Source organism: Mobula birostris, chromosome 11 (genome assembly GCF_030028105.1).
Source record: "Mobula birostris isolate sMobBir1 chromosome 11, sMobBir1.hap1, whole genome shotgun sequence".
Lineage (NCBI taxonomy): Eukaryota > Metazoa > Chordata > Chondrichthyes > Myliobatiformes > Myliobatidae > Mobula > Mobula birostris.
In genome coordinates this window covers 37,521,264-37,547,309 of record NC_092380.1, presented here as the reverse complement: position 1 = coordinate 37,547,309, position 26,046 = coordinate 37,521,264, and the positions used below count along the sequence as shown (strand labels likewise).

Genomic DNA, 26,046 nt, shown 5'->3' with positions numbered 1-26,046 from the left:
ACTTTCAGGAAAGTTGATGATGTTTGTGGGAGAAGCCAGAGAGTGGTAGCAGATGATTGTCTCTCTGCGACTAGTGGTGTGCTGCATGGATCAGTGCTGGGTACTTTGCTGTTTGTCATCTATATCAATGACCTGGATAATCATGTGCTTAATTGGATCAGTAAATTGGCAGATGATGTGAAAATAGGGAGTGTAATGGACAGTGAGGAAGACTATCACAGAATTTACACTGGGATCTGGACCAGCTGGAATAATGGGCCGAAAAAATTGCAAATGGAATTTAACGCAGACAAGTGCGATGCACTGCGCTGCAGTAGGATCAGCCAATGTAGGTCTGATTTATACTTCTGCGTACGGGCTATGCCGTAGCGTACGCCATTACACAGCGAATGGTAGGGCACTGTGAAGTGGGATAGAACAGAGGGATAGGAAAATACAGGTCCATAATGCATTCACAGTGGGATCAGATATAGAAAGAGTGTTTGCGGAAGAATTTGTGCGTTAAAATAGCTGCTGAGTTTTCTGCATGAAAACATTGGCTGCTTTTGAGATGTGACGTGGAACCGATACTTACCGACACACTGCCAAATCATAGCGGAGTCCCATCGATCAAATGCGCTTGCGTAATAGGTCCAGAAAATCGCGCATGCGCTCAGTGGGCCTCAGGCGCTGGGGTATTGGCTGCGGGTAAGAGCGGGGCTTCGGACTCTACACCGTGATTGAAGGACAATTGTTACGGGCTCCGGACATACTGTGGCCCCACATTCCTGGTCCTTTCCCCGTTTCTCAGCCCCACGATCCGTACCCGGGGAGCTTTCTGCTAATGAGGGAAGGACATGGCGCATGCGCATCGCTGTGACCATTATGGACAGGCGGTCCTCGAACAGAATCAGGTTTAATCTCACCGGTATATGTCATGAAATTTGTTTTTTCTGCGGCAACAGTATAATGCAATGCAGTGCTGAACATGTCCTTACTTTAGAAATTACCTACGGTTACCCATAGCCCTCCAAAGAGATGCCAAGTAATTGAGCAAAAATTAGTGGCAAGTTACAGGAATCAACAGCTTTTAAAAACCAACAGAAGGCAACTAAAATGCCATTAAGAAGGAAAAGATGGAACATGAAGGCATGCGAGCCTGTAATATTAAAGAGTGTACTAAAAGTGTCAGATATAAAGTGTAGAACAGAGAAGAGAGTGGATATCCAACTGCTGGAAAATGATGCTAGAGAGGGAGCAATAGGAAACAAGAAAATGCTGGTGAACTGAATTAGTATTTTTCATCAGTCTTCACTGTGGAAGACACTAGCAGTATGCCAGAAGTTCGAGAGTGTCGGGGCAGAAGTGTGTGAAGATGCTATTACTAGAGAGAAGGTCTGAAGGTAGATAAATCTGCACTGAATGGTGTACGCACCAGGCTTCTGACAGAGGTGGCTGAAGAAATTGTGGGGTCATTAGAAATTATCTTTCAGGAATAATTGATTCTGGTATGGATCTGGAATAAAGGAAAATTGCAAATGTCGCTCCACTCTTCAAAAAAGGAGAGAGGCAGAAGAAGGAAATTATAGGCTAGTTAGTCTGACTTCAGTGGTTTGGGAAAATGTTGGAGTAGATTAATAAGGATGTGGTTTTGGGGTGCTTGGAGGCACACGATAAAATAGGCCATAGTCAGCATGGGAAAACCTTGCCTGACAAATCTCTCGGAGTTCTTTGAAGAAATAACAAGCAGGCTAGACAAAGGAGAATCAGTGGATGCTATGTACTTGAATTTTCTGAAATGCTTTGACAACATTCCACACATGAGGCTGCTTAACAAGTTTAGAGCCCATGGTATTACAGGAAAGATATCAGCATGGATAAAGCAGTGGATTGGCAGGAGGCAAAGAGTGGGAATAAAGGGAGCCTTTTCTGGTTGGTGTTCCACAGAGGTCTGTGTTGGGACCACTTCTTTTTACATGGTATGGCAATGACTTGGATGATGGAATTGATAACTTTGTAACCAAGTCACTAGGTAGCGGGGCAGATAGTTTTGAGGAAGTAGAGAGACTACAGAAGACTGACAGATTAGGAGAATGGGCAAAGAAGTGGCAGATGGAAAACAGTGTTGGGAAGTGTATGGTCATGCACTTTGGTAGAAGAAATAAAATGATAGTCTATTTTCTAAATGGAGGGAAATTTCAAAAATCTGAGGTACAAAGGGACATGGGAGCCCTCATGCAGGATCCTCTAAAGGTTAATTTGCAGGTTGAATCTGTGGTGAGGATGGCAAATGCAATGTTAGCATTTAATTCAGGAGAATTTGACTATAAAAGCAAGGATGTAATATTGTGTCTTTTTAAAGCACTGGTAGGGTCTCACTTGGAGGGTGGTGAGCAGATTTGGGCCACTGATTTAAGAAGGATGTGCTGACATTGGATAGGGTTCAAGGAGGTTCACAAAAAATGATTCCAGGATTGAAAGGCTTGACAACGAAGAGCCTTTAATTGTTCAGTGCCTGTGCTCACTAGAATTCAGAAGAATGATGGCTAACCTCATTGAAATCTATCAAATGTTGAAAAGCCTCGATAGAGTAGATGTACAGAGAATATTTCCTATGGTAGGAGAGTCTTAAGACTAGAGGACACACTCAGCATAGGAGGGCATCCTTTTGGAATGGAGATGAGAGGAATTTCTTGAGCCAGAGAGTAGTGAATCTGTGGAATTCATTGCCACAGGCGGCTGTGGAGGCCAAGTCTTTATGTATATTTAAGGCAGAGATTGATAGATTCTTGATTAGTAAGGGCATGAAGGGGCAAAAGATTGGGGCTGAGAGGGAGAATGGATCAACCACAGTGGAGTGCTGGAGCAGACACGATGGGTGAAATGGCCTAATTCTCCTCCATATCTTTAGGTCTATATAAATATTTAAATTAAATAAGCAGTACAAAAAAGTAGTGAGGTATTCATGGGTTCAATGTCCTTACCTTTACCCTTCCTGAAGTCCACAATTAGGTCTTTGGTCATACTGACATTGAGTGCAAGGTTTTTGCTGCAAGACCACTCAACTAGCTGGTATATCTTGCTCCTTCTCGTCACTATCTTAAATTCTGCCAACAATATTTGAGTCATCAGCATACTTATAGATGGCATTTGAGCTGTGCCTAGCCACACAGTCATGGGTGTTAAGAGAGTAGAGCATAGGACCTTGAGGTGCATCAGTGTTGATTGTCAGCGAGGTAGAATAATTTCTGATCTGCACAGATTGTGGTCTTCTGGTGAGGAAGTTGCGAAGCCAGTTGCAGATGGAAATACAAAGGCCCATTTTTGGAGCTTTTTGATCGGAGCATTAGGAATGATTGTGTTAAATGTTGAGCTGGCAACTTGCAGTTGGTCCAGCTCTTTGTTGAGACAGGTGTTGATTCAATCGATAACCTATCTCTAAAGCACTTCATCACCGTAGATGTGAGTGTTACTGGACGATGGTCGTTAAGGATGCTTACTCTGCTCTTCCTGGGCACTGTTATGATTGCTGTCCTTTTGAAGCAGGTTGGAACCTCTGACTGTAGCAATGAGAAATGAAAATTTTCTTGAATCCCTTCCCGCCGTCATTTGTTGGCACAGGTTTTCAGAGCCCTACCAGATACTCCATCAGAGCCTGTCACGTTGTGACGGTTCACCCACTTGAAAGATAGTCTGATGATAGCCTCCATAGTGTTTTCTGGGTATAGAGGCAGCCATGTATGATAATTCTAGCATTTTCCCGAGCAGTCCATAGGATGTATTTGGAAGTGCAGGCACAGGAAATGGGAACAGATGGATCTGTCAGACTCTGCCGAGCTCCTGCCATCTAAGTCCAAGGATTAGAAACTTGGAACAAAAATATACTTCCGAGTTAACCTTGGATGCAGAGACTGCCTTTCAGTCAATGAAAATGTCAGTTAGTGCTGGATGGGGAAAAAAGACTTAAAGACTTAGTACTTAACATAGAAACATAGAAAATAGGTGCAGGAGTAGGCCATTCAGCCCTTCGAGCCTGCACCGCCATTTATTACGATCATGGCTGATCATCCAACTCAGAACACCGCCACAGCCTTCCCTCCATACCCCCTGACCCCCGTAGCCACAAGGGCCATATCTAACTCCCTCTTAAATATAGCCAATGAACTGGCCTCAACAGTTTCCTGTGGCAGAGAATTCCACAGATTCACCACTCTCTGTGTGAAGAAGTTTTTCCTAATCTCGGTCCTAAAAGGCTTCCCCTCTATCCTCAAACTGTGACCCCTCGTTCTGGACTTCCCCAACATCGGGAACAATCTTCCTGCATCTAGCCTGTCCAATCCCTTTAGGATCTTATACGTTTCAATCAGATCCCCCCTCAATCTTCTAAATTCCAACGAGTACAAGCCCAGTTCATCCAGTCTTTCTTCATGTGAAAGTCCTGCCATCCCAGGAATCAATCTGGTGAACCTTCTCTGTACTCCCTCTATGGCAAGGATGTCTTTCCTCAGATTAGGGGACCAAAACTGCACACAGTACTCCAGGTGTGGTCTCACCAAGGCCTTGTATAACTGCAGTAGTACCTCCCTGCTCCTGTACTCAAATCCTCTCGCTATAAATGCCAGCATACCATTCGCCTTTTTCACCACCTGCTGTACCTGCATGCCTACACTTTCAATGACTGGTGTATAATGACACCTAGGTCTCGTTGCACCTCCCCTTTTCCTAATCGGCCACCATTCAGATAATAATCTGTTTTCCTATTTTTGCCACCAAAGTGGATAACTTCACATTTATCCACATTAAATTGCATCTGCCATGAATTTGCCCACTCATCCAACCTATCCAAGTCACCCTGCATCCTCTTAGCATCCTCCTCACAGCTAACACTGCCACCCAGCTTCGTGTCATCCGTAAACTTGGAGATGCTGCATTTAATTCCCTCATCCAAGTCATTAATATATATTGTAAACAACTGGGGTCCCAGCACTGAGCCTTGCGGTACCCCAGTAGTCACCGCCTGCCATTCTGAAAAGGTCCCGTTTATTCCCACTCTTTGCTTCCTGTCTGCTAACCAACTCTCCACCCACACCAATACCTTACCCCCAATACCGTGTGCTTTAAGTTTGCACACTAATCTCCTGTGTGGGACCTTGTCAAAAGCCTTCTGAAAATCCAAATATACCACATCCACTGGTTCTCCCCTATCCACTCTACTAGTTACATGCTCAAAAAATTCTATGAGATTCGTCAGACATGATTTTCCTTTCACAAATCCATGCTGACTTTGTCCGATCATTTCACCGCTTTCCAAATGTGCTGTTATCACATCCTTGATAACTGACTCCAGCAGTTTCCCCACCACCGACGCTAGGCTAACCGGTCTATAATTCCCCGGTTTCTCTCTCCCTCCTTTTTTAAAAAGTGGAGTTACATTAGCCACCCTCCAATCCTCAGGAACTAGTCCAGAATCTAACGAGTTTTGAAGAATTATCACTAATGCATCCACTATTTCTTGGGCTACTTCCTTAAGCACCCTGGGATGCAGACCATCTGGCCCTGGGGATTTATCTGCCTTCAATCCCTTCAATTTACCTAACACCACTTCCCTACTAACATGTATTTCGCTCAGTTCCTCCATCTCACTGGACCCTACTTGAGAAAATCACCTTTGATTTATGTCTTTCTCTGATCTTTCTACCCGTGAGAACATGTCTTGTATCATTGTCCCTGGGTACATGATGATATCAAACACCTTTCTCCTGGGTAACAAGTGACCTGCAGCTTTCACATCACAAAGGTGCCACAATCCAATGGGAAAGACAACTGCCCTCCCCTTCATGTTCATTGTCATTACCGTCGATAAATTCACCACCATCAATCACTTGGTGGGGGGGTGGAGGGAAGTGGGTCAGAGTAATTAGAAAGTCTCCAGGATCAGCCATGTAATATCATGTGCTCTTTGTAGTGCTGTGGGACATGACCAGAACTTAAAATAATACTGACGGAGAGAGACAAACTGAGCCATGTCACAGATTGAAGATGGGCAGAAATGGGCCATTCTGATATAGACAGAAATAGAGAACTTGATGGTCAGTCTAGATCCCTGATCTGTACCCAGTTAGAAGATCAGTAATTGTTCCTCCTACTTGGGTTGAACTTCACTGTTAACAAGTGATGTCAGACATCACTATAGAGACTAAAATGATCTCATCTGAAATGCTGTCCTTCACCCATTGATGTCTTTTGTAAATCTTTTTACAGGTTGGAAATGACAAAGAATCTGTGTACAGGAATCTCAGACACAACAAAATGTCAGTTCTAAGGTCACAAACATGAGGAAATCTGCAGATGCTGGAAATTCAAGCAACCACACAAAAAAATGATGATGAACGCAGCAGGCCAGGCAGCATCTCTAGGAAGAAGTACAATCGACGTTTTGGGCCAAGACTCTTCGTCAGGACTAACTGAAAGAAGAGATAGTAAGAGATTTGAAAGTGGGAGGGGGAGGGATGGAGCTAAGAGCTGGAAAGTTGATTGGTACAGGGGATACCAGTCTGGAGAAGGGAGAGGATCATGGGACAGGAGGCCTCGGGAGAAAGGAAGTCGGGTGGGGGGGAAGGAGTATAGGAGTATAGTGACAGGGACAGAGGGAGAAAAAAGAGAGGGGGGGAAGGGGGGGAATAAATAAATAAATAAGGGATGGGGTACGAAGGGGAGGTGGGGCATTAATGGAAGTTAGAGAAGTCAATGTTCATGCCATCAGTTTGGAGGCTACCCAGACAGAATGTTCCTCCAACCTGAGTGTGGCTTCATCTTGACAGTAGAGGAGGCTGTGGATAGACATATCAGAATGTGAATGGGATGTGGAATTAAAATGTGTGGCCACTGGGGGATCCTGCTTTCTCTGGCGGACAGAGCGTAGGTGTTCAGCAAAGCCGTCTTCCAGTCCGTGTCGGGTCTCGCCAATATATAGAAGGCCACATCAGGAGCACCGGACGCGGTATATCACCGCAGCTGACTCACAGGTGAAGTGTCGCCTCACCTGGAAGGAGTGTCTGGGGCCCTGAATGGTGGTGAGGGAGGAAGTGTAAGGGCATGTGTAGCACTTTAGATTATGAGGACTCTTTTATTGTCATTTAGTAATGCATGCATTATCCTTGTTCCGCTTACAAGGATAAGTGCCTGGAGGGAGATCGGTGGGAAAGGATGGGGGGGAAGAATGGATTAGGGAGCGATCCCTGCGGAAAGCAGAAAGGGGAGGAAGGAAAGATGTGCTTAGTGGTGGGATCCCGTTGGAGGTGGCAGAAGTTACGGAGAATTATATGTTGAACCCGGAGGCTGGTGGGGTGGTAGGTGAGGACAAGGGGAACCCTATTCCTAGTGCGCTGGCAGGAGGATGGGGTGAGAGCAGATGTGTGTGAAATGAGAGAGATGCGTTTGAGAGCAGAGTTGATGGTGGAGGAAGGAAAGCCCCTTTCTCTAAAAGAGGACATCTCCTTCATCTTGGAATGAAAAGCCTCATCCTGAGAACAGATGCGGCAGAGATGGAGGAATTGCGAGAAGGCGATGGCATTTTTGCAAGAGACAGGGTGGGGAGACGAATAGTCCAGGTAGCTGTGAGAGTCCGTAGGCTTATAGTAGACATCAGTAGATAAGCTGTCTCCAGAGATAGAGACAGAAAGATCAAGAAAGGGGAGGGAGGTGTCGGAAATGGACCAGCTAAACTTGAGGGCAGGGTGAAAGTTGGAGGCAAAGTTAATGAAGTCAATGAGCTCAGCATGCATGCAGGAAGCAGCGCCAATGCAGTCATCGATGTAGCGAAGGAAAGGTGGGGGACAGATACCAGTGTAGGCTTGGAACATGGATTGTTCCACAAAGCCAACAAAAAGGCAGGCATAGCTGGGACCCATACAGGTGCCCTTGGGTACACCTTTAGTTTGGAGGAAGTGGGAGGAGCCAAAGGAGAAATTATTAAGAGTAAGGACTAATTCCACTAGACGGAGGAGAGTGGTGGTAGAGGGGAACTGGTTAGGTCTGGAATCCAAAAAGATGCAGAGAGCTTTGAGACCTTCCTGGTGGGGGATGGAGGTATATAGGGACTGGACATCCATGGTGAAAATAAAGCGGTGGGGGCTAGGGAACTTAAAATCATTGAAAAAATTCAGAGTGTGAGATGTCTCATGAACATAGGTGGGAAGGGATTGAACAAGGGGAGATAAAACAGTGTCGAGGTATGCAGAAATGAGTTCAGTGGGGCAGGAGCAAGCTGAGACAATGGGTCTACCTGGACAGGCAGGTTTGTGGATCTTGGGTAGGAAGTAGAAATGGAAAATGCAGGGTGTGGGAACTATAATGTTGGTAGCAGTGGGTGGGAGATCCCCTGAGCTGGTAAAGTTGGTGATGGTGTGGGAGACAATGGCCTGGTGCTCCTTAGTGGGGTCATGATCGAGGGGTAAATAAGAGGAGGTATGCATGAGTTGTCGCTGTGCCTCAGCAAGATAGAGGGCAGTATGCCAGACTACAACAGCACCCGCCCTTATCGGCGGGTTTTATAGTTAGGTTAGGATTAGCGCGGAGGGAATGGCGAGCAGAACGTTCGGAAGGAGTGAGGTTGGAATGGGAACAAGCTGTGGTGAAGTTGAGACGGTTGATGTCCTGCTGGCATTTATTTATTTATTTTTCTTTTCCCTTTTTTCTCCCCGTCCCTCTCACTATACTCCTTCCCCCACCTCACTTCCTTTCTCCCGAGGCCTCCCGTCCCATGATCCTCTCCCTTCTCCAGCCTGGTATCCCTTTTGCCAATCAATTTCTAGCTCTTAGCTCCATCCCTCCCCCTCCCGTCTTCTCCTATCATTTCGGATCTCCCCCTCCCCCTCCCACTTTCAAATCTCTTACTATCTCTCAGTTAATCCTGGCGAAGGGTCTCGGCCCGAAACGTCAACTGTACCTCTTCCTATAGATGCTGCCTGGTCTGCTGTGTTCGCCAGCATTTTTTGTGAGTTCTGAGGTCTGTCAGGTATTTTAGGAGTGACCACATATTTTCTTTGTAACACCAATATATCTGTTGTTGATCCTAGGAGACGAAGAAGTATCTCAATCCAGCTGAAAAACGTGTTTTGTGTCTGAAATGAAATTTTCTGTTTTAACTCAGTGAATCCACTGGAACCGGGGTAGGAAGGGATTCACTCACTCAGCTAATCCACAGAGACACCAGTGAGTTGACGAAGGAGAGAAGCTGTTCAATTGTTCAATGTGTGAGAAGAGATTCACTCAGTAATCTTATCTGCTGACACATGAGCGAGTTCAAACTGGGGAGAGGCTGTTCATCTGTTCAGGCTGTAGGAACTGATTCACTCTGTCATCCCATCTATAGACACACCAGTGAGTAACAGAGGAGAGAGGCTGTTCACCAGCTCAGACTGTCCGACTCACTGTCATCCTTACTACGGACACATAAGTTGATTCACACTGGGGAGATGATGTTCACCTGCACAGACTGTGGGAAGGGTTTCAATCGATCATCTCAATTAAAGTTACATCAGCAAGTTCACACTGGAGAGAAGCTATTCACCTGTTCACACTGTGGGAAGGGATTCACTCAGTCATCTCACTTGAAGCAACATCTGCGAGTTCACACTGGAGAGAGGCCGTTCACCTGCTCTGAATGCGGGACGGGATTCACTCGATCTACTGACCTGAAGCAACATCTACGAGTTCACACTGAGGAGAGGCCGTTCACCTGCTCTGAATGTGGGAAGGGATTCACTCACATATCGAACTTCATGGCACACCAGCGGGTTCACACTGGGGAAAAGCTATTCACCTGCTCAGACTGTGGGAAGGGATTCAGTCGATCATCTTACTTGAAAGAACATCTGCGAATTCACACTGGGGAGAGGCCATTCATCTGCTCTGATTGTGGGAAGGGATTCAGTCGATCATCTTACCTGAAGGAACATCTGCGAGTTCACACTGGAGAGAGGCCATTCACCTGCTTAGATTGTGGGAAGGGATTCACTCATTTATGTAACTTACGGGCACACCAGCGAGTTCACACTGGGGAGAGACCGTTCACCTGCTCAAATTGTGGGAAGGGATTCAGTCGATCATCTGACTTGAAGCAACACCAGCGAGTTCACACTGGAGAGAGGCTGTTCACCTGCACAGACTGTGGGAAGGGATTCACGCGATCATCTGACCTGAAACAACACCTACGAGTTCACACTGGAGAGAAGCCGTTCACTTGTTCTGAATGTGGAAAAGGGTTTTCTCAGTCATGCAACTTTGTGGCACACTATCAAGTTCACACTGGGGAGAGACCGTTCACCTGCTCTGAATGTGGGAAGGGATTCAATCATTCATCCAACCTTCGGAAGCACTATGGTGTTCACACTGGGGAAAAGTTTTAAATAATATTCGTGCTGAATATTTAAACATCACAGTGACCGAATCCAGAGGAAAAGGTGACTGTTGGTGTTGAACTCTGCAATTATTACGGCTGCTCACCACACCCAGTTCTGCACCCTGGTCGCTGGGACTGGGAGAAGTTTCTTCTGCTGATGCTCACATTTAATCGGACTGGAGTTTAATATTTTGGATCTGTGACAAATAAAGTAATTCTATTTTAAACTCTGTTTCAGGTACTTAGTGAATCTACAACATTAGGGAGTCAACTCGGCCATCTGGTCTCTGCCAGTATTTCTGTTGCATGACAGTCCTTTTAAATCCTTCCCTGCTGTTCACCTTTGGGTTCCAAACAGTCACCACTCTGTGAATGAAGAGGTTTCCCTTGAATTTCCTGCATGACTTTTTGCAGACTCAGGCTGATTGCAATTACGTCTGATGTGTTTGTTCCTCAAGTCTGGTCAGAGGAAGAATAAAATTGTTAGTTACCCACCTTATTCCCTGTCCATTTCAACGTTATGGGTCATTTTTACTGCTTCAAAGGACTGTTCCACACAGCTGGGTTGTTAAAATACACCACTGTAAAGTCTGAATGCAGAATGCAGAACCATAAGTTGATGTTTGATGGAGCAGGGTCAGAAACCAGAGATGGGTCAGCACAGGGCAGAGAATATGATGAGGAGCAGGCAATGAATGACAGAGTAGTATCATTTAGAAGCTGATTGACAGAGAAAAAGTTTGACTCGTCACCTACATTGCCTGTTGACATTGGAATATATTGCTTGTAGAAGCTTGCTGTGTTAAACTGGCAGCTGAGTTCCCATAACAATATTGACCTGACTTGTACCATTTAGCGTGGGGGGGGGGTTGGAGGGAATGCTTGTAAATGCTTTCAATGTCACTCTTCTTACCCAGAAATCTCTGCTTATGAATGTACTATCACTGTGAATCACTTGTGCAGGTGCCAAGAATCCAAAGTTGTGCCCAAACACACCCATGCATTCATTGGACAATAGGCTCTGTGAAAGGGTGCACTGAGCGCCCAGTGGCAGCTGAGATCTTGCTATCTGAACATAATGATTTGGGACTTGCACGAAAATATAATTCTGTCTTCATCAGGAATTAAGAACTTATAATATGTCTTCAAGTTAAGTAGATAAGTGATTTTCTACCAATCAAAGTGGAACATTAAGATCAGGTCTGATGACAAGAACTAGGACTACATACCTCAGTAGCGAATGGGAGTAGTTGAGATTGAGGCACAAAAGAAAGAACTGGGTCCAACTTCCAGTGAATTAAAACATCAGTTACAGCTGCACAGGAAAACAAACTCTTTATGTCACCTTGGTTTCCTCCGCAGATCACCTTTGTGAGTTCCCCACTGTCCCTTGGTGACAGTGACCAGAAAGTCTCCAGGAGTAGTGGTGTAAATACCGTGTGCTCCTGGTTGGGCAGTGAGACATGCCCAGAACTGTTAGCTCTAGGAATGGACAGATACACACTGTGCCAAATCACAGATCAATGATAGGCAGGATTGTCCCACCATGATACAGACAGGTAGACAGTCAGGCAATTTGACGCTGAGTCCAGATGCCTGAACTGTGGTCAATAGAAGTTGAGGATTTGTTTTCTTAGATTGTGGTGTGCCTCCCTGTAACAGAGAGATGTTAGACACCACCTTGGAGACTAAAAGGCATGAGGCATGCTGTCCTTGACCCATAGATAGTTTTTGTAAACTTTTTACAGAGTACAAAAGGCAAAGCATTTGTGTATGGTAATCTCAGACACAACAACTCATCAGTTCTGCTGTGAATGTCAGTTCACCAGCACTAGAATGCTATTGAGCCTTGAATGTGGCATTGGAGATACTGGACAACATCTAGATAAATATCACACTAATTGTAGCAAGGAGACCCTACCTGCGTAACACCCTTCTGCACCCCTCCCAAACCTGTTTCTGGGATGACCATCCCTACATCTCTGAGTTGCCACTCCACACCCCTGTCTCTGCAATAATCCCGCCATCCTTCCCAAATGCATCTCCAATATATCCCCTTTCCCTATTGCTGCAGACCCCTGTTTCTAGGATGTTCCCTTCCCCCTCCCACCTGTCTGGGATGCAGCTTCCATCTCCTCTTTCCTGCCTCTGTCTGTGTGTCACCCTTTAACCGTCCTCTATGAACACCTTCCCATACTCCTTACAACCCTCCTGGCCTAGGGTTCCTCCCCCATGACTCTGGAAACTCCCTTCACCCCCACACCCCACTCAGACAATGTCCCTTAGTGCCCACCCTCAGTCTCTGGGAATGCTCCTCCTCTACCACTTGGTCTCTGGGACAAATATATCCCCCCCCCGCCCCCACCGACTCGGCACAGCACCCTTATCCCCTTTTAGCCCCCCATCTCTGTTCCACCTTCTTCTCTTCCTTTTCCCCTTCCTGCTAAGTGGGATGCCAACCATCTTCCTGAATCCACCTTCCCCACCATCCTGCATGTCTTTAGGATGTCCCCTCCACACTGTCTGGTACTTACTGTCCACCCTCCCATTTCTCTGTTCTTCCCATCTCCCATCTGTAGGTAACCCATTTCTGCATTTCTGGTGAAACCCTCCCCTCCCCATCTGTCATTCTCTTTGATGTACCTTTTCTCCCATTGTCCTTCCCAGTTAATATCCCTTCCACTACATACAACACCGCCCCCCCCCCCATTCTGCCTCTGGGTCAAGCCTTTCCTCCCATCTCTGGAGCTACTCATTTGTAATCCAATGAATGCTCCTACTTGCCGTTTCCTGTTTCTGTGATGTCCATTTACCAACAGCCTTCACTACCCTGACTCCAGGACACCGCTCTCATTCCCCCATCGAAGCCATCTCTGGCACACCCCCTTCCATGTCCATCTCTGGAATGGAGTCTCCCTCCTGTCATTGAAACACCCACTTTCATCCTCCTCCTCAGATGGCGGCAAGGAGTGAGATAGATCAGCTGGTTCCGTGGTGTCGCCAAAAACAACTTTCCCCTTAATAAGACAAAGGAATTGATTGTGAACTTCAGGAAGGGGTAGTCAGGGGAACATCCACCACTACACATCAAGGGATCAGTAATGGAAAGGGTGAGCAGTTTTATGTTCCTGGATGTCAGCATCTCTCAGATCAAAGATGCAATTGCAAAGACACAACAGCAGCTATGTTTCATTAGGAGTTTGAGAAGACTTGGTATGTCACCATAGCCTCTTGCAAATTTTCTACAGATGTACCATGGAGAGCATTCTAATTGGTTGCATCACCATCTTGTATGGAGAGGCCACTGCAGATGATCGGAAAAAGCTCAAGAAAGCTGAAAACTCAGAAAGCTCCTTTATTGACACTAGTCTCCCCAGTATCAAGGACACCCCCAAAATAAGATAACTCAAGAAGTTGGCATCCATCATTAAGTATACCCATCAACCAGGACGTGCCCACGTTTCATTGCTACCATCATGGAGTAAGTACGACAACCTGAAAGCACTCACTTAAGATTTTAGATATGGTTTCTACCTCTCTGCCATTAGATTTCTAACTGGCAATGAAACCATGAACACTTCAGTATTTGTCCATCTCTTTTCCAAGTTATTTGTTTATATACCTATTGTAATTTATAGTTCTTATTACTGTGTATTACGATGTACTGTCGCCACAAAACAAATTCATGATGTATGCTGGTGATATTAAACCTGATTCTGATTGCTGGTTGTTTCCTGACAGATTCAATGCTCATCCACTTCTCAAATGTTGTGAAAGGACCTGCCTCCACTTCCACCTCAGGCAGTGTGAGGGAAAAATCTCTTTCTTAGATCTCCCAGGCACTCTAGAAATTCCTGCTCCTGGAAACCAGCACTAACCTGATTTTCCCAATCTACCTGCATATTGAAATCCCCCATGACTATTTTTGACCCTTTTGGCATGCATTTTTATTGCTCATTATAACCTGTAGACCACATCCTTACTATTGTTTGGGGATCTGTATACAACTCCTGTCAGGATATTTATACGCCTGCAGTTTCTTAGGTCTATCCACAAAGTCTGAGCACCTTCTGATACCATGTCACCTCTTTCCAATGATTTGATTTAATGTTTTACCAACAGAGCCACACCACCCCCTTGCCTTCCTGCCTATCCTTTTGATACAATGTGTATTCTTTGACACTAATCTCCCAGCTATAATCTTCTTTCAGTTATGATTCAGTTATGCCTACAACATCATACCAGCCAAACAACTGTGCTACAAGTTCACTTTCTTTATTCCATATACTGTGAGTGTTCAAATAGAACACCCTTAGTCCTGTATTCACAGTTGACCAATTTTGTCCGCATTTTACATTGCAATTCATCCTGTTGACTGCAATTCTGCCCGATTAACAGCCTCTCTTTGCTACACATTGCCCAATCACTGTCCACACACTGTTCATTCAGAAATCAGATGGCAGAGGGAAAGAAGCTGTTCCTGAATCATTGCCTCCTCCTTCAGAAGCAATATTCTGAGTGAGGAGTCTTTATTGATGGAAGCTGCCTTTTTGTGGCTTCTTGAAGATGTCCTTGATACTACAGAGGCTCGTGCCCATAATGGAACTGACTAAGTTCAAAACTTTACGCAGCTTCTTTTGATCCTGTACAGCAGCCACCACCCTCACACCAGACACTGATGTAGGCAGTTAGACTGGTCTGTAAAAATTTGTGAGCACCCTTTGGTGACATGGGCTAGCTGGCTGGTGGTGTAGTGGCATCGGCGCCAGACTTCGGAGCAATGGATCCCGATTTCGAATCCAGCCGGCTCCCTTGCACGCTTTCCATCCGTGCTGGGTTGAACGTCGAGCTAGCAACTTAGCCTCGTAAAAACAAGAAAGCCCGCTAAAAAAACACCGTCACAACAGTGTCCCGGTGACTCCACTCGGAGTTAAGGGCTTCTTCTTCTTCTTCTTTGGTGACATACCAAATCTCCTCAAACTCCTAATGAAATGTTGCTCTCTTTGTGGCTGCTTCGATATGTTGGGCCCAGGATAGATCCTCAGAGATGTTGTCACTCAGGAACTTGAATTGCTCACTCTTTCCAATCTGATCCCTTTCTGAGGACTGGTGTGTGTTCCCTCGTCTTACACTTTCTGAAGGTGTTACTGACATTGAGTGCAAGGTTGTTGCTGCGACACCACTCAACTAGTTGGCACATCCGCTTCTGTCAGTCTTGTAGTCACCATCTGAACTGCCAATGATAGTTGTTAGCAAATTTATAGATGGCATTTGATCTGTGCCTAGCCACATGATGTTGAACACTGAGCTGTAGTCAATAAACAGCATTTTGACATAAGTATTAGTATTGTCCAACTGATCCAAGCCGCACAAAGAGCTAATGAGATCGCATCTGCTGTGGATTTATTGTGGTGATATTAAACATTGCAATGCATCAAGGTTCTCGTTTAGACACAAACAAGTGAAATTCTGCAGATGCTAGAAATCCAGCAACACACACAAAATGCTGGAGGAACTCAGCAAGCCAGGCAGCATCTATGTTTCAGACCCTTTGGCGGGAGTTGATTCTAGCCAAAACCAACCTCTCAAAGCACTTTTTCACTGCAGATGTGGATGTTACTGGACGATAGTCGTTAAGCCTTCTCTTGGGCACTGGTATGATTGTCCTTTTCAAGCAGGTCAGAACCTCCAATGTTAGCAATGAGAGATTGAAAATGCCATTGACCACCCCTGCCAGCTGGTGGCATCAGTTTTCAGAGCCCTGCCAAGTACTCCATCAGAGCCTATCATATTGTGAGGGTCACCCTCTTGAAAGACAGTCTGCTGTTGGCTTCTGTGGGTTTTTTTCTGGGAATAGAGGCAGCCATGGATGACAGTCCTAGCACTGTCTCCAGCAGCCCATAGGCTGTGTTTGGAGTCAGAGGAAAGTGAGCGGATGGATCTGCCAGACATTGCCGAGCTCCAGCTATCTCAGTCCAAGGATTAGGAACTGGGAACAAAAATATTCTTCTGAGTTAATCTCGGATGAAGAGTCCACCTTCCAATGAAAGAAATTGTCAGTGCTGCATGGGAAAAGAAGAACAAAATTCTTTCATTAGATTTAGATCTCAAGAAAATCAACTTTTTTTCAGCTCTACCTCTGGACTATTCAACCCGTGAGAACATATTTTGTACCATTCTCTCTGGGTACATAATGATATCAAACACCTTTCTCCTGGGTAACAAGTGACCTGCAGCTTTCACGTCACAAAAGTGCCACAATCCATTGGGAAAGACAACAGCCCTTCCCTTCATATTCTTGGCATTGCCATCAATGAGTTCACCACCGTCAATCACCTGGGAGGTGTGGGACACAATGATCGGAAAGATGACAGGATCAGCCATGTAGTATCGTGTGCTCTGTATAGCATTGTGGGACATGCTCAGAAATTGAAATAATACTAGTGGAGAGAGACAGACTGAGCCACGTCACAGACTGAAGATGGGCAGGAATGGCCCAGTCTAACACAGACAGAAAAAACAATCAGAGAACTGGATGGTCAGTCTGGGTGCCTGATCCATGCTCAGTTAGAAGATCAGGAGTTGTTCCTTCAACTTGGGTTGAACCTCACTGTAACAGTGTGATGTCAGACATCACTTTAGAGACTTAAATTATCTCATCTGAAATGCTGTCCTTCACCCAGTGATGTATTTTGTAATTCTTTTTACAGGTCAGAAATGACAAATAATCTGGGAACCAGAATGCCAAACACAACACATCAGTTAGAAACATAGAAACCCTACAGCATAACATTGTGTCATCAGCAAACTTACTAACCCATCCCTTCACTTCCTCATCCAGGTCATTTATTAAAATCATGAAGAGTAAGGGTCCCATAACAGATCCCTGAGGTGTGCAGCTGGTCACAGACCTCCATGCAGAATATGACCCACCTACAGCCACTCTTTGCCTTCTGTGGGCAAGTCAGTTCTGGATCCACAAAGCAATGTCCCCTTGGATCCCATGCCTCTTTACTTTCTCAATAAGCCTTGCATGGGGTACCTTATCAAATGTCTTGCTGAAATCCATATACACTACATCTACTGCTCTTCCTTCATTAATGTGTTTAGTCACATCCTCAAAAAATTCAATCAGGCTCGTAAGGCATGACCTGCCCTTGACAAAGCCATGCTGACTATTCCTAATCTTATTATACCTCTCTATATGTTCATAAATCCTGCCTCTCAGGATCTTCTCCATCAGCTGAAGTCCATCACTTACTCCATCACTGAAGTAAGACTAATTTCCTGGGCTATCTCTACTCCCTTTCTTGAATAAGGGAGCAACATCCGCAACCCTCCAATCCTCCAGAACCTCTCCTGTCCCCATTGATGATGCAAAGATCATTGCCAGAGGCTCAGTAACCTCCTCCCTCACCTCCCACGGTAGCCTGGGGTACATCTCATCCAGTTCCGGCGACTTATCCAACTTGAAACTTTCCAAAAGCTCCAGCACATCCTTTTTCTTAATATCTACATGCTCAAGCTTTTCAGTCCGCTGCAAGTCATCACTACAATCACCAAGATCCTTTTCCATAGTGAATACTGAAGTAAAGTATTCATTAAGTACCTCTGCTATTTCCTCCGGTTCCATACACACTTTCCCACTGTCACGCTTGATAGGTCCTATTCTTTCACGTCTTATCCTCTTGCTCTTCACATAATTGTATAATGCTTTGGGGTTTTCCTTAATCCTGCCCACCAAGGCCTTCTCATGACCCCTTCTGGCTCTCCTAATTTCTTTCTGAAGTTCCTTCCTGTTAGCCTTATAATCTTCGAGATCTCTAACATTACCTTGCTCTCTGAACTTTTTGTAAGCTTCTCTTTTCTTCTTGACTAGATTTACTACAGCCTTTGTACACCACGGTTCCTGTACTCCACACAAATATCCCCTGAACATTTGCCACATTTCTTCTGTACCTTTCCCTGAGAACATCTGTTCCAAATTTAAGCTTCAAAGTCCCTGCCTGATAACCTCATGATAACCCTTACTCCAATTAAATGCTTTTCTAACTTCTCTGTTCCTATCTCTCTCCAATGCTGTTGTAAAGGAGGTAGAATTATGATCACTATCTCCAAAATGCTCTTCCACTGAGAGATCTGACACCTGACCAGGTTCATTTCCCAATACCAAATCAAGTACAGTCTCTCCTCTTGTAGGCTTATCTACATATTGTGTCAAGAAACCTTCCTGAATACACCTAACAAACTCCACCCCATCTAAACCCCTTACTCTAGGGAGATGTCAATCGATATTTGGGAAATTAAAATCTCCCACCATGACATCTCTGTTATTATTACACCTTTCCAGGATCTGTATCCCTATCTGCTCCTCGATATCCCTGTTACTATTGGGCAGCCTATAAAAAACACCCAGTAGAGTTATTGACCCCTTCCTGTTCCTAACCTCCACCCACAGAGACTCCGTAGACAATCCCTCCATGATGTCCACCTTTTTTGCAGCCATGACACTATCTCTGATCAACAGTGCCACGCCCCCACCTCTTTTGCCTCCCTTCCTGTCCTTTCTGAAACATCTAAAACCCGGCACTTGAAATAACCATTCCTGTCCCTGAGCCATCCAAGTCTCTGTAATGGCCACCACATCATAGCTCCAAGTACAGATCCATGCTCTAAGTTCATCTGCTTTGTTCACAATACTCCTTGCATTAAAATAGACATATCTCAAACCGTCGATCTGAGCGTGTCCCTTCTCTATCACCTGCCTATCCTCCCTCACACACTGTCTCTAATGTTTCTCTACTTGTGAGCCAGCAGCCTCTTCCCCAGTCTCTTCAGTTCGGTTCCCAAGCCCCAACAATTCTAGTTTAAACTCTCCCCAGTAGCCAATGATCCAGTAATCAAGTCAAGTCAAGTCACTTTTTATTGTTATTTCGACCATAACTGTTGGTACAGTACACAGTAAAAACGAGATGTTTTTCAGGACCATGGTACTACATGAACAATACAAAAACTACACTAAGCTGCGTAAAACAACACAAAACTATGCTAGACTACAGACCTGCCCAGGACTGCATAAAGTGCACAAAACAGTGCAGACATTACAATAAATAATAAACAAGACAATATGCACAGTAGAGAGCAGTAGGTTGGTGTCAGTCCAGGCTCTGGGTATTGAGGAATCTGATGACTTGGGGGAAGAAACTGTTAAATAGTCTGGTCGTGAGAGCCTGAATACTTCAGTGCCTTTTGCCAAATGGCAGGAGGGAGAAGAGTTTGTAAGAGGGGTGCGTGGGGTCCTTCATAATACGGATGCAGCATGTGGTGTAAGTGTCTCTAATGGCGGGAAGAGAGACCCCGATGATCTTCTCAGCTGACCTCACTATCCACTGCAGGGTTTTGCGATCCGAGCTGGAGCAATTTCGGAACCAGGCAGCAATGCAGCTGCTCAGGGTGCTCACAATACAACCTCTGTAGAATGTGGTGAGGATGGGGGGTGGAAAATGGACCTTTCTCAGCCTTCGCAGAAAGTAGAGATGCTGCTGGGCTTTCTTTACTTTGGAGTTGGTGTTGAGGGACTAGGTGAGATTCTCTACCAGGTGTACACCAAGAAATTTGGTGCTCTTAATGATCTCTACGGAGGAGTCATTGATGTTCAGCACAGAGTGGTCGTTCCGTGTCCTCCTGAAGTCCTCCTGCACCAGTCCGTTAGCCGCTGCACTTCCTCTCTGTATGCTGACTCATCGTTCTTGTTGATGAGACCCACCACGGTCTGAATCGGAATCCCTGCCCCCCGCTCCAATCCCTCAGCCACGCATTTATCCTCCACCTCATTCTATTCCTATACTCACTGTCACGTGGCACAGGCAGTACTCCTGAGATTACTACCTTTGCGTTATAAGTACTCTGTCCAGGTATTTAAGGAGTGACCAGATATTTCCTTTGTAACACCTTTGTAACACTGTTGTTGGTCTGAGGAGATGATGAGTATTTCATTGAAATCCACTGGAACTGGATACAGAGAACACACCAGCATTTGTTGATCTGAGTGAATCGCAAGAAGCGATTCATTCTGTCATCCAAGCTGAAGTTACAGTATATATGGAAATTCACAACTGTGAGAAGCTGTTCACTTTCTCAACCGATCTGCACAGTGAGTTAACAAGAAAAGAGACTGTTCAATTATTCCATGAGTGGGAAAAAATTTACTCAGTAATCAGGTTAGAGGAACAACACCTTATATTCCGTCTGGGTAGCCTCCAACCTGATGGCATGAACATTGACTTCTATAACTTCTGTTAATGCCCCTCCTCCCCTTTGTACCCCATCCCTTATTTATTTATTGATTGATTGATTGATTGATTCCTTTTTTTCTCTCTCTCTCTTTTTTCTCCCTCTGTCCCTCTCATTATAACTCCTTGCCTGTTCTCCATCCTTTGGGCTCCCCTCCCCCTTTCTTTCTCCCTAGGCTTCCCATCCCATGATTCTCTCCCTTCTCCAGCCTTGTATCCCTTTTGCCAATCAACTTTCCAGCTCTTAGCTCCATCCCTCCCACTCCTGTCTTCTCCTATCATTTCCAATCTCCCCCTCCTGCTCCCACTTTCAAATCTCTCACTATCTCTTCTTTCAGTTAGTCCTGACGAAGGGTCTCGGCCCGAAATGTCACCTGTACCTCTTCCTATAGATGCTGCCTGGCCTACTGCGTTCACCAGCATTTTTTGTGTGTGTTGCTTGAATTTCCAGCATCTGCAGATTTCCTAGTGTACTCGGTAATCTGATCTGCTGACTCATGAGCAAGTTCTCACTGTGGTGAAGCTGTTCATCTGTTCAGACTGGGAAGTGGTTCACACTGTACACTGTCATCCCACCTGCAGACATACCAGTGTGTACATATGAGAAAGAGGCTATTCTCCAGCTCAGACCGTGCAATTCACTCAGTCCTCCAACCTACGGACACACAAGTTGACTCACACAGAGGGGATGATGTTCACCTGCACAGACTGTGGGAAGGTATTCACTCAGTCAACCTACCGATGGACACACCAGTCAGTTTACACTGAGGAGATGCTAGTTATCTGCTTAGGATGCGGGAAGGTATTTACTTGTTCATCTGACTGATTGGCACACCAGTCATTTCACGCTGCGGAGATGCTGTTCACCTGCTCAGCTTGTAGGAAGGAATTCACTCAATCATCTCAAATGAAGGTCCATCAACGAATTCACACTGGGGAGAGGCCGTTCACCTGCTCTGAATGTGGGAAGGGATTTTCTCAGTCATACAACCTTGTGGTGCACTATCAAGTTCACACTGTGGAGAGGCCGTTCACCTGCTCAGACTGTGGGAAGGGATTCACTCAATCATTTGACGTGAAGCAACTTCTGCAAGTTCACACTGAGAGACTCTGAAAGTGGGAAGGGATTTTTGTCAGTCAAGACACACTATGACACATTATCAAGTTCACACTGTGGCAGGCCATTCACCTGCCCTGAATGTGGGAAAAGATTCAATCAGTCATCTCAATTGAAGGTACATCAGTGAGTTCACACTGGGGAGAGGCCGTTCAACTGCTCTGAATGTGGGAAGGGATTTTCCCAGTCATGCAACCTTCTGGCACACTATCAATGCTGGGGAGATGCTGTTCACCTGCTCAGACTGAGGGAAACAAGTGCAGAACTCCATAAATGTTAATTTGCTGGTTATATCTGTGGTGAGGAAGATTAATGTGATGTCAAGAGATCTGGAATCAAGGGTGTAATGCTGAGACTTTATAAGGCAATGGTGAGGCATCACGGAGTATTGTGGGCAGTTTTGGCCCTTTAATTAAGAAATAATGTGCAAACATTGGAAAGGGTTCAGAGGAGGTTCACAAGAATGATTCTGGGAATGAATCGGTTCTCATTAGAGCAGTGATTGAAGGCTCTGTGACTGAACTTGCCAGAAGTTAGAAAAATGTTGGAGGGTGGAGGTTCTCATTGAAATCTATCTAATGTTAAAAGGCCACAATAGACTGGCTGTGAAGAGGATATTTCATTTGGTGGGGGAGTCTAGGACCAGAGGTCACAGTCTTAGAGAAGAGGGATGTCCATTAAGAACAGAGGTGAGCTGGAATACCTTTAGCCAGATGGTGGTGAATCTGTGAAATTTGTTGCCACAGGTATCTGTGGAGGCCAGACCATTGAGTATATTTAAGGCAGAGACTGATTAGTCAGGGCATGAAAGGTTATGGGGAGAAGGCAGAAGAATGGAGTTGAGAGGGAAATGGACCAGCCATGACGAAATGGCGGTGCAGACTGAATGGGTCAAATGGCTTAATTCTGCTCCTATGTCTTATGGTTTTTCAACACAATGGTGGTGTTGAAGCTCTTGTGCCTTTTTTCTCCGCCCCTCAGTTCTAAGTTCCCTTAAATATTTATGTCTCTGCCTCAAATACATCCAACAACCTGGACTCCCCACCTACTGGGAAAGAGAATCCCAGAGATTGTACACTCAGACATTGTGTGCCAGAAATCTCCACACCTCCACTTGAAATGAGTGTCCCCTTATTTTACAGCAATCGCCCTTTGTCCAAGGCTCTCTCACTGATGAGGAGAGATACCCTTTCAAGTTGCTCAGCAGGTACCCTACTTAGCCTCCTCACGATTGTACGTGAATATATTGTCTCACCTCTGCTGCTCAGTAGCTTCCTCTTGCTTTGTACTATTGTCAGTCATGCAAGTCCCAGGTGGAGACTCAGGAATACCATCACACTCAGATGTAGAAGGAATCTTCATTGCTGCTTCTATAACAATTTTGTTAGCCTTGAACTGAACCACTGAACCTGGAGATTGGTGGACCACTCTCAGTCTGGCCTCCACCCTTTGACATGTTTGGCATGAGTGACCCTACCAAGAGCCAAAGCATAAACTCCTGACTCCAGCCAGCATAGCTCTCCAGATCATTGAGACTTACAAGCCTCTAAATCAAGACAAGGTTATGATCCTCTTGGACAATTGCTTTCTGGGCAGTGTCTTAAGATGGATGACTCCAGCCATTATCAATACTCTTAGAGATTGTCCACCTGGTGTGTGGTCGCAAAACCAGGATTTGTGATAAGCACATGCTGGTCACATCCACCACTTGCTTCCAAGGCCTTACGTGACGCTGTGTCATGGTCCGGTCCGTGAAGTCCGCATTCCGGTTCACGGTCCGGTCCGTGGACTCAGGACTCTGGGTCTTCCAGCTGTCCCTTGTTTGAGTTAATCATTGGCACCCGATTTCCATCCTTGGGCTTGCAATATAAGTAGCCTTGGGATTGAGTGTGGGCTGCTGGTTTGTCTTGTCAGCCCCCCTTGGAGCAACCTGCTGATGAAACCATTTGTGATCTCTAGGCCTGGTTGGAGGACCACTGCTTCATGGAGCCTTGTTGCCACTTGTTGGAGTAATCTTTGTGGTATGGATTCAACTGTTTCCCAGGCCAGCTGAGTGGCTGTCAGCCACTCCGAGCTAGGTAGGGATCCGACTGTTTCTGTAGCCAGCTGAGGTTGCTGGCTGAACTGAGTCTTGGAGCTACCCTGGAGCAGAGATGGAACTGTCTGTTGTTCTTTGGTGTTTGTCTCCTCTTGGCCTTGCCTCTGTGGGGTAAGTCAGGCCGTCTTGCCGTTGCTCTACAGGGGGACATGTCTTGTATTTGCCTCTGTTGGGTAAGTCTGGCCGTCCTGCCATTACCCAACAGGTGGACCTGTCCCACCTTGGTGTGGAGAAGTTGAGTCCTGGCTTGTCTTAGGATAAGTCCTGGCTCTATGTCTAGGTTCTGTCCTGTCTCATGTTAGTGTTGTGTTAAAGGTGAGTCCTGGCTTGTCGAAGGATAAGTCCCAGCTCTATGTTGATGTTTGGTTCCCAAGTCTGTCTCTGAGCTCCAAGAACCTCAGCCTTGAGGATCCCGCAGCCAAGCTCCAAGACCCCAAGCTTCGAGGATCTCAAGCCAAGCTCAAGACCCAAGACCCCAAGCCTTGAAGATCCCAAGCCAAGCTCAAGACCCAAGACCCCAAGCCTCGAGGATCCCAAGCCAAGCTCCAAGACCCCAAGCCTCGAGGATCCAAGCCAAGCTCAAGACCCAAGACCCCAAGCCTTGAAGATCCCAAGCCAAGCTCAAGACCCAAGACCCCAAGCCTCAAGGATCCCAAGCCAAGCTCCAAGACCCCAAGCCTCAAGGATCCAAGCCAGCTCAAGACCCAAGACCCCAAGCCTCAAGGATCCCAAGCCAAGCTCAAGACCCAGGACCCCAAGCCTCAAGGATCCCAAGCCAAACTCAAGACCCAAGACCCCAAGCCTCGAGGATCCCATCTGACTGATTGGCACACCAGTCATTTCACGCTGCGGAGATGCTGTTCACCTGCTCAGCTTGTAGGAAGGAATTCACTCAATCATCTCAAATGAAGGTCCATCAACGAATTCACACTGGGGAGAGGCCGTTCACCTGCTCTGAATGTGGGAAGGGATTTTCTCAGTCATACAACCTTGTGGTGCACTATCAAGTTCACACTGTGGAGAGGCCGTTCACCTGCTCAGACTGTGGGAAGGGATTCACTCAATCATTTGACGTGAAGCAACTTCTGCAAGTTCACACTGAGAGACTCTGAAAGTGGGAAGGGATTTTTGTCAGTCAAGACACACTATGACACATTATCAAGTTCACACTGTGGCAGGCCATTCACCTGCCCTGAATGTGGGAAAAGATTCAATCAGTCATCTCAATTGAAGGTACATCAGTGAGTTCACACTGGGGAGAGGCCGTTCAACTGCTCTGAATGTGGGAAGGGATTTTCCCAGTCATGCAACCTTCTGGCACACTATCAATGCTGGGGAGATGCTGTTCACCTGCTCAGACTGAGGGAAACAAGTGCAGAACTCCATAAATGTTAATTTGCTGGTTATATCTGTGGTGAGGAAGATTAATGTGATGTCAAGAGATCTGGAATCAAGGGTGTAATGCTGAGACTTTATAAGGCAATGGTGAGGCATCACGGAGTATTGTGGGCAGTTTTGGCCCTTTAATTAAGAAATAATGTGCAAACATTGGAAAGGGTTCAGAGGAGGTTCACAAGAATGATTCTGGGAATGAATCGGTTCTCATTAGAGCAGTGATTGAAGGCTCTGTGACTGAACTTGCCAGAAGTTAGAAAAATGTTGGAGGGTGGAGGTTCTCATTGAAATCTATCTAATGTTAAAAGGCCACAATAGACTGGCTGTGAAGAGGATATTTCATTTGGTGGGGGAGTCTAGGACCAGAGGTCACAGTCTTAGAGAAGAGGGATGTCCATTAAGAACAGAGGTGAGCTGGAATACCTTTAGCCAGATGGTGGTGAATCTGTGAAATTTGTTGCCACAGGTATCTGTGGAGGCCAGACCATTGAGTATATTTAAGGCAGAGACTGATTAGTCAGGGCATGAAAGGTTATGGGGAGAAGGCAGAAGAATGGAGTTGAGAGGGAAATGGACCAGCCATGACGAAATGGCGGTGCAGACTGAATGGGTCAAATGGCTTAATTCTGCTCCTATGTCTTATGGTTTTTCAACACAATGGTGGTGTTGAAGCTCTTGTGCCTTTTTTCTCCGCCCCTCAGTTCTAAGTTCCCTTAAATATTTATGTCTCTGCCTCAAATACATCCAACAACCTGGACTCCCC

The 26,046-nt window shown here is 45.8% G+C and overlaps 1 protein-coding gene and 1 pseudogene across 4 annotated transcripts in view; one reads left to right on the top strand and one right to left on the bottom strand.

The window, feature by feature from the left end:
- Positions 1-812, bottom strand: part of LOC140205030 (uncharacterized) — a 41,735-nt gene extending 40,923 nt beyond the window's left edge. For all 4 annotated transcript variants that reach the window (XM_072272107.1, XM_072272108.1, XM_072272109.1 and 1 more), the window contains exon 1: positions 575-812. The gene's annotated coding sequence lies outside the window, so the exon portion shown is untranslated. The remainder of the gene's footprint in view (positions 1-574) is intronic.
- LOC140204660 (uncharacterized) overlaps positions 646-26,046 on the top strand; it is an 83,971-nt pseudogene continuing 58,570 nt past the window's right edge.